Here is a 14,143-nt window from a genome sequence, read left to right on the forward strand (position 1 = left end):
TTCAACTTGAAAGATAATGAGAATATTTCTCCTTATGTAGAAATCAACAAAATGTCGACACCAAAATTAGTAGATGCACTTCCATCAAATTCTGAAGTCCAAAATTCATAGAACTTGTGGAGCTTACAATGTTCATTGTTTGGGAAGAACTTACAACATCTTCATCCATAGCGGTGATTAGTATAACTTCTTCAACCATGGTGGAGGATGATGTAGAAGTAACTGAAAGCTCTATATTGCCATCTACAAACCTATCTTCATTTGAGACACATGAACGTGATGGTCAATCTTCATCCATTTCTAATATTTCATCAAAATGGAGATAATAGTTTCCCATGTCTGCTGATTCAAAAAGAACTTGTGCATGAGGATCATCAAACATAACCACAATGTACTTAGTCTCCCTTCTTTGAAACAACTTCTGCATATTTCCCTTCACATGCGTACCTCTAACATATCCATATTGAGTTCACGTCCAACATCCTTACATAAATCATAACCACGTAACATTCAATAGGAAGCAGGAACATCAACTATCAAGACAGTCATCTTGATATTGATCATACTGGTACTTCATTTTCTACCTTTCTTTACCTTTACCTAAAGTGATATCCTTTGTCATAACAAGTGTGTATGCGCAAGCAATGATGACATGGAAATTCCAAAACGTCAGTAGATATTCAAGAGGACGATCCATAGTGAAATTTTGAGCACTCAAGTGTGGAATATGGGACTTCTACATGAAAGGTATGGCTTGAAGTTATTGGTACAACGAATGTACACAATAGTTTTAGCTCAAAAACATGCATTTATATGTTAAAATACCCAAAATGGGTTTTTCAAACATAAAAGCATGTGCATATAGCAAGGGCATTCTATGGAAAGAACATGAAAAATGAATGGAAGGATGTTTGTTAATGATGAGAATTTGTATTCTCATCATAAATAAACGTGTATGTGCATGCAAGAAACCACCATTATGGGTTTTGATATCATGTGGTAGTGCTATGCAAGATGTGGAAGGAGCATATGCAAACATGGAGATGGGGCTTTTTGCAACCAAAAGCATGTGATAAATGAGCTTACTTCATGAGAGTTGTTTTTGAGAATGAGCTTTTTAATCCCAATTGCACATACAAGCAAGATGAAATGTTTGCACATACAACTAGAAGAATGTAGATGGAAAATAGGAGCACATCATATATACATGTAAATCTAAAAATTGAAATGAAAAGACTTGCATAAACAAGACAACAAATATATACAGCAAAAAACCCTTTGAAAAATGACAACGAATCGTACATTTTTCCTCAAGGAATCTTTTAAACACTTGTAAAAAATGTTAAATGCAATCCAAGAGATTTATTGGATTTAGAATGATTGCAAGATGGAGTGTCAAATAGACTTTGAATCTTGACTCAATGTTAGAATTAGAAATCTTTCCTTGGAGGTATTCATTTATTTATTTGGGATAAACCAAGGTATCCCTTATGTAATTTTTGTCCTCTGGTCCAAGTGTGAGGACAAGTTGCTTCTTTGCCCTCTTATCCATGCGTGAGGACATGTCAATTTTGTAATTTTTTTACTAAGGGAAACCATTTCTTCCCCTTAACAGGATTATAACACTTGGTACACACACTTATGAATGCGGCATTCATTCACTTGAGAGTTACTAACTCCCTCCTTTTCTCATCTCTATATAAGAGACGCTCCTCTCTCATTCTCAACACACTACAAACATTATTTAGTTCTTGTAATGAGCTTATGGCTCCATCTCTCTTTCTCTCTCTTTCATTCTTTAGGCATTTGCCTCATTCATATAATCCACATGGGGTTTTTCCTTGTTTTTTCCCTTTCAAAAATCTCATCTCCTTGTGTTGATCTTTGCAATCATTTTTAAACCTATAGATTTATAGTAACAATATCTTTACAAAACTCTCTTGGATTCTTTCTTTTATGTCTTTTCATTTCAATATTTCTTACATGGTATTAGAGCTTCTTAATCCTCATCTGAGTTTGTGTATAAAAGTTACCTCTTTTTGGAAAAATTGTTCTTGAGAGGAGAAGAGAAGCTTGAGCTTCATTTCTAATCTTTATGTTGCAGGTTTTTTATTTAAAACTATAAGCTTTTTTAATCATCTAGCCCATTTTATTTCTCTTGTTTTGGAAGGCTTGCCGCCAAAACTAAGAGAAACATTGTTCTAACATTTTTTTCCTAACAAATCTTATCTGCAGGGATTCTCCTTCATTTTCTTTTCGTTTTAAATCTAATCTATTTTGTTTCAGGTTACTCATTCTATCTTCTTGTAGGTTGTTCAACTTATTTTATTTGCAATTTCAAAAATCGTTTGTCAAAAAAAGCTTTGTGTATACAAATTTATTTTTCTAAGTTTTATGCGAGCAACAATATTATTGCTATATTTCACTCCTCATGTAACAGCTATGATTTTCAGAATTTCTATGCTTTGTTTCAATCCTTGAATAAATTATGTGATGTTTAACACTTCTTGTGTTTTGAGGAGCATATGTGTGTACATTCTTATCATATTTCACACCAAAAATTTGCACTTGATTCACCATTGTTGTACTGTAATTTATCGACCGTATGTTTTAGACAAAGAAAAGTTTATACAACTTGCATTTGGCTCCCCTTGCGTAACTAGTCCAAATTTTCTAGCATTTTGCCTTCTTTGCCTATTTATTGTTAGGAAATTGTGTCTTTATTATAATTTTTTATTCTGTGGTATGAATTTTAACATAATCTTGCACATGTTAGTGTGAATACATAGAAATTATTCAACATTTTGACTTTACTTTGCAGTTCTATTGCGACAAAATCTTGAATTTTTTGTTGCACTTGTGAGTACTCTTTGTTTGCTACGATCCTTCAAAATTTCTCTCTCAAACCACAGAAACAAGCACAAGATTCATTATATTCTTATGTCACAGTAAGGTTCAAAGGCATGCATCTTACTGGTCTAAAAACAAAAAAGGCCAAATGTTTCTATGGCAATTTCTCTCATTTTTTGCAAAAATCAATATCTCATTCCCTAACTAGATTTATTGGGGGAGTTGCAAGTATGACTAGAATCTGTTGCCCAACAATAAGCCATTGTCTTCCCACAGATGAAATGCAACTCTCAAGCTACCATTGGTCATACGCATTTTACTATCAATTGGCGCTAGAGTTATTATTCCTCATTCTCATTATTCAATTAATCATTCTTTTTCCTAATTTAAAAAAAAACATATCTCACATAATATTTGTCATCCAACATAATTCATTTTTTAATCTATTATTATTTTTCTCTGTTGTCACATGCATAAAGTGTGTAATTTATTCCAATATCTTCTGTATTTGGTCTTTCTCTTAGGTTTCAACGCTAGTAGTATTATGCAAATGATTATTTAAGCTATTAGTTGATAGTTTTCATTTTCAGTTCCGTATTTTGAAAAAATTGAGAATTTTCAAGTAAATTTTTGTGATATATGGAATTTTAAAGTTTCTATCTATTATATTCACCGTTTTAATGTATAGATTGTAAATTTGAACCGTATGACTTGTAATGGTCTTAGTTTCTTGTAACATTGCACTGAAATAATGCATTTCTAATGTCTTGAGGTTTTGAATGTGAATTCAGTGTGTGTTGCTGTGGTCTCGCTGGGATGATTTTGCCTTGTTTAGAAATAAATTTTTTTAATCTTCTATATTAGAATATGATAGTTGGCTGTGTTGCTTTTTGGTAGGTTATGTATTGGTAGTTGATATTTTCTATACTTAGATAGGAAATCTTTCAAAATGTATAGTAAAAGGGAAGCAAAATCTGAAAGAATTCTCTAAATAGGGTAGGTATAGAATAAACAAAACAAACATCAATTCTTATATTTATATGGGAACTAAACCCAACATAGATTAGAATGACCATCCTCTACCTTCAAGTTTGCTGAGAAATTTGTTCATAAATACTTCATTCTCAAGGAGAGGGAAGCTTTTTAGCCAATCAATGTACCCAATGTATTTGTTCCTGGCTCCAGCTCATTAAATTTATGTAGTAATCTTTTAGTGAGTTTAAGTGGGTACAATCTTTTTATTTGATTTTTTTCCCCAAAAAGATGAGTTGGATAAAAAATAAACTACTATTGTTTTCCTTATTAAAGAAACAAGATTATGCGAGCCGCTAGGGTTTATTGTAATGTTCTAATTCTACCCTGGGACAAAAGTGCATGCCTAAATGTGTCATACGGTGGAGTCAACAAGTGTGACCATACATTGACTTGGTGGGGGTGTGTCAAGTTCATATGCTGGAGGGGGAAATTAATCTGTATGGCTTGACTATGAGGAGTATGGAGAGGAAAAGAGACAACCATATAGATTGTGAGTGCATGTACGATGACAGAAGATAAGATTGGTGTATGGGAAAAGGAGGGTCCTACGTCCTTTGCAAGGTTGATGTATGATGATGGGGCCCGTATGCTGTAACTAGGCCTATGAAAGATGGCTAAGGGAAGAATGAGTGTACAAGATGCAAACCATGGTGGATGAGAGTGGGTTGCCATAGAGTGAAGAAGAGTGTCTATGGCGTACAAAAGATGTTAAAGGAGCTACAACTGGTATTCTCGTATAGTGGTTTGGAAGTAGTAATGGTTGATAATGATGAGGTGTTGAGTATTGAAACTTAATGACTCAGTTGTGCACAATCCATACCTTTGAATGAAAGTAATATTATAACATATATTTACCAAAAGATGATAGTAGATCCACACACAATTAACTCCAGTGATTGTTGCCAAGTTCTACAATGCAAATACATTAATTTCTGAATGATAGTTCTTGATTACATATGTACATCAAACAATATCTAAGCAGATACAAAGATGATCACCAAATGACAACAACTAAAAAATCTTGCACACAAGTGAAATATTAGAATGATATCTCCAACGATAGAATAAGATGACATTGGACCACAGAAACTGTAAAAGACAGAATAGGGAGGATCTTCCACCTCTAAAACCATGCACAGATTGTCTTTGACCTTTAGCCTCTAGAAATACAAAGAGAAATCAAATATAATCCATGATGAATTGCAATGCCCACCCATCGCCTTATAAAGGCCTCTAAGAAGGATCTAGATAATTACAAGTACAAGCCGACAATATTATTTAATTTAAGTCTCATATTAATTAATAAATTAAAGGTCCTTTATTATTAAATGTAATTCCAAGAACCAATTAATTAATTAATTATTACAATAAAATTGGGGACATCACAAATGCTCATTGCCCAAAGATTGTTTGCCCTCAAGGAATCTGTAATTGAATGAAATGTCATTAGCTCTAGGATCCCAAACCAACTGCGTAGGTGTACTGAGTGAATTGTCGACAAAATTCTACTGGACCGCTTTGATATAAACACTATTGTGTTCATAGTCTTCAGTATCCCAAATATGCTAGACTTGAAATTCACCAATGTAATCCTTCATGATCACTACGAGTGGATAGACTTCATAATCAAATAATGGTAGCAATTGTTCCTGCAAACGAGTATTGCTAATGCCTACACTTTTAGGTTCATGATTCCCTTGATGGAACACTAAATTGTTATCCATACACTCCAAAAGATTTGTAACCTTGCTTTCCTTCAACACATTAACAATATTATGAGAGTTCACTCAATATTGGCTTGGTTGTCATCATGTTTAAGATCTTCTATTTTTTTTGGTTCCCTACCTCAAATATTTGTCCATCATCAACTTTTTTTAAATCATCAATGATTTCTCCAGCTTCAACTTTCTAGTTGTCTTAAGAATTTTGTTGTTCGCCATCTGAAGGGGCAATTAGAGTCTTTTGTTTGCCCATGTCCCTCGATGTTTGTATGACTTCATCCTATTCCCACTTATCATTCTCCCACTTCAAATTATTGTTGAAGAGTAAATTGTGCTAAGATGATGAATACTTCATTCCCAATTCTATATAATCCTTTAGAGATATATCACTCCCTCATCCACCCATCACCCAATCTTGCTTGATTTACCTTCAATGACTCAACCAAAGTAGGTTTTTTTAATTCCTGACACTTGTCCCTAAGAATGAAAATTGTCATCAATGACCTTGTGCTTGCCAAAAGGTTGAGTATTTCTTTCACTCATTCATGGAGCCTTTGTTGACTAATTCTTAGGTCTCTTAGTGCATCATTCGATCCCAAAACCCCACAGGTTAGCAAGATCACCAATTTCGACACCACTATAATGTTCTAGTTCTCCCCTATGACAGAAGTGTATGCCTAAATGTGTCGTACAGTGGAGTTAACAAGGGTGATCATACACTGACTTGGTGGATAGAATGCTGGAAGGTGGAATTAATCTGTATGGTCTAAAGGTGAGTGCATGTACAATGGAAAAAGATGTGATTGGTGTATGGGGAAAGGAGGGCCCTGCATCCTTAGCAAGGTTGTTGTACGACGATAGGGCCTGTATGGAATGATAGATGAGGTTTGTACAATCAAAATGTACATACAGTGTTGCTAGGCATACAGAAGATGGCCAAGGGAAGAATGAGTGTACGAGATGCAAACCGAGGTGGACGGGAGTGGGTTGTAATATAGTGAAGAGTGTCTAACCCTCATTTCTTGGCAATTCTTATCCTCCCTTGTCACCCATTTCTTCTAAAGGTATATTGTGATGTCGCTATTTTGAAATAATAAATAAAAATAAATTAATGAATAATTTATTATTAAATTAATTATATCATTAACATAGCATATTAAAGTAATTTAATATTATATATTAATGAAAAAATATAATAGAAATGTAATATATGATTTTATATCATAATATAAAAGATTATATAATACTTTATTTAATATCATTTCATAATGATTGATGGGGATACAACGTGCATTTGAGAGCCTCATGCTTTCATTTGAAGCATACTCGTGTCCTTTTTCATTGTAATATTGTTCATTGTAACTGTTTCATGCATTTACCAAGGACATGTAAATGGCCCAAGGTCCTTGGGAAAATGCTTTTGGACCGTTGAATCTAGCTCCACCTCTACATGATCTTCCTGATGGTTCGCAAAAGAACTTTTCCAAGTTCTTTGGTGATGATGAACAACATCCTGATGACCATATTGCTGCTTTCGACATTGCATGCGGAGTTCATGCTATTGAATACAAGGATGTGTCTGTAAGATTGTTCATGAAAACTCTACAAGGTGTGGCTACTGATTGGTTTTACCATTTACCACCACGTACTATCACAAACTAGGCTACTCTCATAGCCAAGTTTGAAGAAAGGTTCAAACCTCCTAAAGATGCCCATGCATTATTGGCTCAACTTGCTCAGTTGAAGAAGTCATCTCACATGCCTATGCATGAATTTTTTGCTCATTTCAACAAATTGACACGAAGCATTATAGTTGTTGCTCAACCTACAACTGCCAATTTAAAGTGTTTCTTTGTCAATGCTCAAATTCCTGAAATCAGTTTTCTATTAAGGAGAGAAGCCCTAGCTAATCTTGCAGCTGCACAGACATTGGCAATTGAAATTGAAGATGATCTTATTCTTGTTGGAAAGATAAGAATTGTAGCAAGTGGGTTTGAAATTTTTTATTATTCTTCTAATTCATTTTCTTCCAATATAAGGGTGGATCCTATGGTGTAGAGATTAGCAAATGAGATACTTTCCCTCAAAAAGCAAATAGCTCAAGGCATGTTCTTTGTTCCTCATGAAGATGTACCAAGGATGCCTCTTCCAACTCTTCCTCAGTTCTATTGTTGGGAATCAACAAAAGTTATCTTCACCATCTAAAAAGCTTGCAATTGAAGCACCATTAGCAAAGGTAGCAATGACACATCCTGAATCTGAAGCTAGTGATCTTGCTATTCTCTTCCAAGAAAAGGAAGAAGACATAGCTGGCGAATCTCATATCTGGTGTATGCAGTCTTAGAAGGCCCGTGATGAAAAGATGAGGAAGGAAAAAAAATTCTTTCAAGGTTCAAGATGGTTATGTCATTAAAGTTGACATGCAAACAAGTTTGAATCAAGCTAAAAATGATATGTTTGTGTCTCAAGGTCATGAAGTTGGGAATGCTTTGCATAAATGTTCTACCCTAGAGCTTGAAAAAGAATTTCTCATAAATAGTAAAGACTTTCCCAAGTCAAAAGTTTGTGAAGAGTATGTTGATCTATGCAGTGTAGGAATGTTATCATTGAAATCACATGAGCAAGGTTTTCTTGATCATCCTTAGGTGTCGGTGATTAATGAACCAGTCGAGAAAATTGTAGTTGGAAAGAACTTAGAATTTGTTCGATCAAGGGGATGTCCAATCTGACATCTTGCTTGGTTGGAGGCTAATGGAAAGTCAGAAATTCCACATGTTCATGAACATGAAAATAGTATCAAAGAAGATGTCAAAGAAGAGTTTTCAGTTCTAGAGGAGCAATTTCAATTCATGGACCTTTCTTGGAGTAGTATTACATATGATTCATCTCAAGAGGGTGAATTCTTCTATCTCTCCCAGGAGGTGTTACATCAGGCTTTGACATCATTGCTCCAGTTGTTATTGTTTCATCAATATGAAGTTGCATGTGAACATGCCAGATACTACAAGCTACTGAAAAAATGTAGCTATTTTGTTAAACCTATAAATGGTTTCATCTAAAATTTGCATGTTTGACTAGTTTTAATTAGATAGGTTTTCCTTTGTTTTCAATAAGTGCACTTGTACATTTTTGTTTTATTAGATTTGTTGTGCTTTAATCGCTTTAGATTTCTTTTTATTTTTGGTTGCCTGACTCTATAGCCCAATGGAGTGGATAAAGGCACTTAGAGAATTGGATTCTATGCCACTCTTTGTTTTCAAGAACGAACAAGTAACATTCCCCAGACGGAGCTAGCTGTTGTCTTGCATTTTGTCACCACAAAATGTAGGTAACAATACAAAACTTTTTCAAGCTTAGTTTTGCATTTCTCTGAGTTTAGTTCGTTATTTAATTGGTTAGTATTGATCAACCAATCAGTACTAATTGATATAATGAATCCTTTTACTGAAGACCTTCGTTAAGTCTTTTTCGTTTTGCTTTTTGTCGAGCCTTTGCTTGATTTTTGAAGCCTTCACAGTCCGTTCTTTGTTTTTGAGTTTGTGTTTGCTTGCTTTTAGTCTTTTGAATTTGCTCATGTCATGCCTTTCGTTTTCCCTTTCAATTTGGTCTAACCTAGAGGTCAATCAGAGTTATCAGTCAAGAGATATGGTCATTTTAGTGCCTCAAAAGTGGACATTTTAGGTGCGACAATACGAATTAAAAAATTGATCTTATATTTTAATTTTGACATTCACTTTTTGAAAATATAACATTTTAGTCACTTTTTGTTATGTTTTTAAGTTACTTTATCTTTTAAATTATAACTTAAAGTGACTATAGTGCACTTTATGTTATAATTTTAAGTTGAGTTGCTTTTTAATTTTTCACTTAAAGTGACTATAGAACTATATAGTTACATTTTTTTTTTTTTGATTTTAAAATCAAATACTTATTTAAATATCACTTTAAATTAATGTTTATGTGTTATATTGAATAATATGATACATAAATATTATTTTTAACCCATATTGATGACATTTTTATAAATTTAAGTGAAATACATAACTTAAAAGCCTCAAAGTGGATTTTTTATGTGCAAATGCATGTAAAAATCTCTGAAAAATGGAAACTTCTCATGTTATTGCATATAAAAACTCACTTTGAGGATACTTTTCATGCCAATACATCAAAAGTTTGTGAAAGTGGAATTTTTTGATGCAATGACATGAAAAGTTGAGTTTTTGTGTTTATGCATAAAAAATGTGAGACATGTTTTAAAAATATATAAGTGACTCATAAAGGTCCAATTTTTGAGTCTAACACATTTTAAAATATCCAATGAGCTTCAAAAGGTGAGATTATGTCTAAAAACATATTTTAAAACATGCAATGGACTCTAAAAGGTCCAATTTTGCCTTCCAACATGTTCTAAAATATGTAATGAACATAAAAATGTCCTATTTTGTGAGAAAAATATGTTCTTGCTCCAAAAACCTCGATTTTGATCATAACTAGAGATTTTCTCCATGGATTTGGATGAAATCACTTTCATTCAAAGCATTTTGGAGTGGTGATCATTTTGCTCCCATAAAAAATCAGTTTAATGAGCCAAAAAATGTTTTCAAATCTCTCAAGCTAGGGCACGTTTTTGCAAAAAATTTCGTAAATCTTCAAATTTGGAACACGTTTTTGCTTGGAGACAAGTCGTTTTGGCCTTATTAGTTGTTTACATTGCATTGTGATAGACATTTTCAACTTTAGAAGCTAAATACGATTTCATTTCGAGTCTTTTATGAATCACGTTTTTGCTGGAAATGCCTGAAAAATTGGGATTTTAATCCACTTTTATGTGTTTTAAGGCAACTTTTTTGCATTTTGATCCATGTATATGCATTTGGGGAAGTCATTTTTGCATTCACAAGTCAAAAATGACTAAAAAACATGTATTTTTTGGTCATGTTTTTGCAAAAACGGCCCAGATTTGTAAATAAAAAGGTCATGTTTTTGTTGAAGAAACTCAAAAAATTGCATTTCCAGCCCATACCTTTGATCAAGAGGGATTCTTTTTTGAGTTTTAAATGCATGATATTGTCTTTGGAGACCATTTACTTGGCACTTTCATGTCAAATTCGACCATTGAATGTCCATTACATGCATGTACAGAAAAAGTTAAAAAGTTGTTTGAAAATCCAGATTTAAGGTAGAACTGGTCTTAAGTCTATAACACTTGCTATTTTGGCTCTTTCTCCTTCATTTTTGTCATTTAATCTTCAAGTAAGTGGACATTTTCAAGCTTGCTCATCAATTCATGCTTATCTTGCTATTTTCATGCATATTATCGCTTGATGATTGCCATTTGTCCATATAAATGCCATGAAAAGTGCATTTTTCCCCTAAAAATGATGAAAACTCTCATTTTCACACTTTTGAAATTTCTCCAAACTCCAAATTCGAAATTACATGTTGAATTGCATTGTATCTTGAAATATTTGAGTCTTTTGCCAAAGGCTTGCATTTGTTTTTGTGTCTTGCTTGTTTGCATTTCGATTTTTTCTCGATTTGGAAGAAATTGCAAGTTCTTTCCCAAGAACTTGAGCACATTTCACTTCACATTCCACTTCCATTTTCCATGCCACAATACTTCACATCTCATCCGACAAATGCGATTACATATTTTCATCTCATTCATCATTTGCATATGCATGCAATCCTATTTTTCGCTTCCATTTTTGCCTCTTCATATGCATTCATGTCTCCTAAAGAAAATACATGTTTTTCCACTTTCCACATCTTTCCATGCTTTGCACCTCATCTTCCATTTGCACTTACTTGTAAAAGCTTGTCCTCCATCCGTATTTGCATGTCATGTCACTTTCCATTCCTCATTACATGTAATCATTTTTCGTGCAATGATGTCTTGAAGACCCTAAGTCACATTTGAAAATCAACAATCTTCATTTGCACGCATTCCCATGCACCAAGCACTTTACTTTTAAAAAAGAGAGAGTTAAAGGTGTTGATGGAAAGTTGTTCTGAGTGTGCATCCAGACATCATCAAGAAGGTTTTCAAAGTGTTAGAGACTCTAGTTTGTGCTGATCTACAAAGGAGAATTCACGACAACTTGAACGAGAAAAGTTTAATGACATCAAGCTATCAAAGGACATAACACCATGGTTATCAAGGTGAATGCAGTGGTACAAAGTACATGAACTTCCAATCCTGTGATCATTCAAGATTGCATCGTCAAGTACAAGGCCCTTTAGGATTGTTTCCTTCTTTTCCATCTTCTTCTTCTTCTTTCATGTTTGTAGTTGGAGAGGATGCATTGTATGAAGATGTGTAATTACATGTAATGCAAGTTACATGTGCATGTAAAAGATGTAATGCAAGTTGCACGTGTAGTTGCATGTAACCTTTTAGTTTCTATAATTAGACTTGGTCACAGTTGGTTGAGTTGCTCTCACTTTTTCCTCCACCTTTTTTTCAACTTGTTTGCCTATATAAAGGAGTGCCCCCCTCATTGTAAAATCATCATTATCTTTTATGCAAGAGAGCTATGGAGAAATTGTGCTAGTAGAACTTTGTTTGTGTAAGCACTATTTTGAGAGAAAGTGAATACAAAGGAGCATTTGAGACTTAACTTTGATTAAGTGAGGTTGTTATTTGTGTGAATTGTAAGCTTTGTCTATAATTTATCCAAGTTATCTTTGATTCATATCATCTTGTGTTATTGGTAATTGTTCTAGTGAATTGAATTGAAAAGAGTTAAGAAACAATTGAAGCTCGAGCTTTGACCATGAACAATTGTGATAATCCATAGCTAGAAGCTTTGTTTGTAGCTTGTATTTATGTCTTAATTTGTAAAATAGTTAGATTGTTCTTACTTTTAGAAGTCTTTGTGCCCTAATTGTAAAACTTTTACCATATAGAAGTACGATCGAACTTAGAGCCAAATTGGTACATTTTTAGCCAGCCTTTGAGTTAGTGAAGATTTATCGGTATCACTATTTCTAGCTTTTGATAGAAGTGTAGTTAGAGATTCACCTTGCCCATTATTCATTCTACGAGTAATTGGATCCTTTCTTGAAAGTCAAGAAGAAAGGATATTAGTAACACTTTGTTTATAAATCTCTCAACTTCTTGCTTACCTTGAGATGATCCAAGGAACGGTGAGAAGGGGGAGCCTTCCCTTTAAGGTAGGAGAGACTCTGTCTCACATGCTATGGCTGGTCATCCTATCTTGCGATTAGATTTTTACCCAAAACTGTCAATTGCAAAATATCCACCCAACAATGATAATAATAGAGCATGAATTTAAAATGATATTTAAACAAATAATATAATATAATTCACTATTTATATCATATTATAATACTTATCAATAATATTACAATTAATGGATGATACATAATAATAATATTAATGGATAATATTCTATTAATAATATATTATATATAAGGATAAATTACTTATTTATTACTAATAAATGTTAATTATATTTTTAGGAAAGTCAAGGTCTCTCCTCATAATATATATAGGGGTAGAGATTCTATCTCTTTATTACAACACAAATGAATGATGTTTCCTATAAAATATAAGGGAGGAACAACTGTTAAACCCCTGAATCTTATATTATAAGAAGATAGTCCAAAAATTGGATATTACAAGTGGTATTAGAGCACTGATTCTACTAGCCTCTCATATCACTATTAAAACTACAAGAATTTTTCAGTATATGTAGAAAAGATTAGCTTAGAATTGATGTTATTTGAAGCTTCAACAAGACCGATGAAAATCTCAAGCTATGTTATGACTCAAGGATGGATTTGTTGACTACACTTTTGAATAAGCTTTTTGATGTAAATGGATTTGGGTGTAAAGAAAGGCCTATACGTACCTATGGGTATGCAACCTAGAGTTTATTGTTCGGTCACAATAATTTGGATTGGGTTGAAGCTCTAAGAAAGTTCAGTAATATATTTCTCTCGCGTCCTTGCATATGATCTAGTTGGAGATTCATATAAAAGCCATTCCATTCAACAACGGTAATTTCTATTTCATAAACACAATGGATGACCATTATATTTGACAAAATCACTAACTACATGGTATAAAATTAAAAGCACGATAACTCTACTTGACAGGAATGGCATTTGTAACCCCATCTCTCAAACAACCATTGCAATATCGTAAAGGAAGGAGATTCTTTTGGAGGATTAACGAAGAAATGACTGCGTCCATGACAACATATATGAAAGGAGTTTGAGGCACATTCAAGGGAGCAATAATAGTTACATTGCCTTTCTTAGGGCATTCCATAAAATAAACCCCATTAACAAATTAAGACTACCAAGACAACAATTAAACTAAAAGGAATAGAGTAATTAGGGGACTATATCATTTTGTAGGCATATATTAGTGAATAAGAAAATAAAGGATTCTGGGGTTTTTACATGATTGGGATTTTCGTAAGATTACATGGGAGAAATATGAACATACCACTTATATTTGCAACAATGTCTTCCATTGATACCAACGCAACTTCTTTTGAAAAGGT

Source organism: Cupressus sempervirens, chromosome 1 (assembly GCF_028749045.1).
Source record: "Cupressus sempervirens isolate cs-2001-9-10 chromosome 1, ASM2874904v1, whole genome shotgun sequence".
Classification (NCBI taxonomy): Eukaryota; Viridiplantae; Streptophyta; class Pinopsida; order Cupressales; family Cupressaceae; genus Cupressus; species Cupressus sempervirens.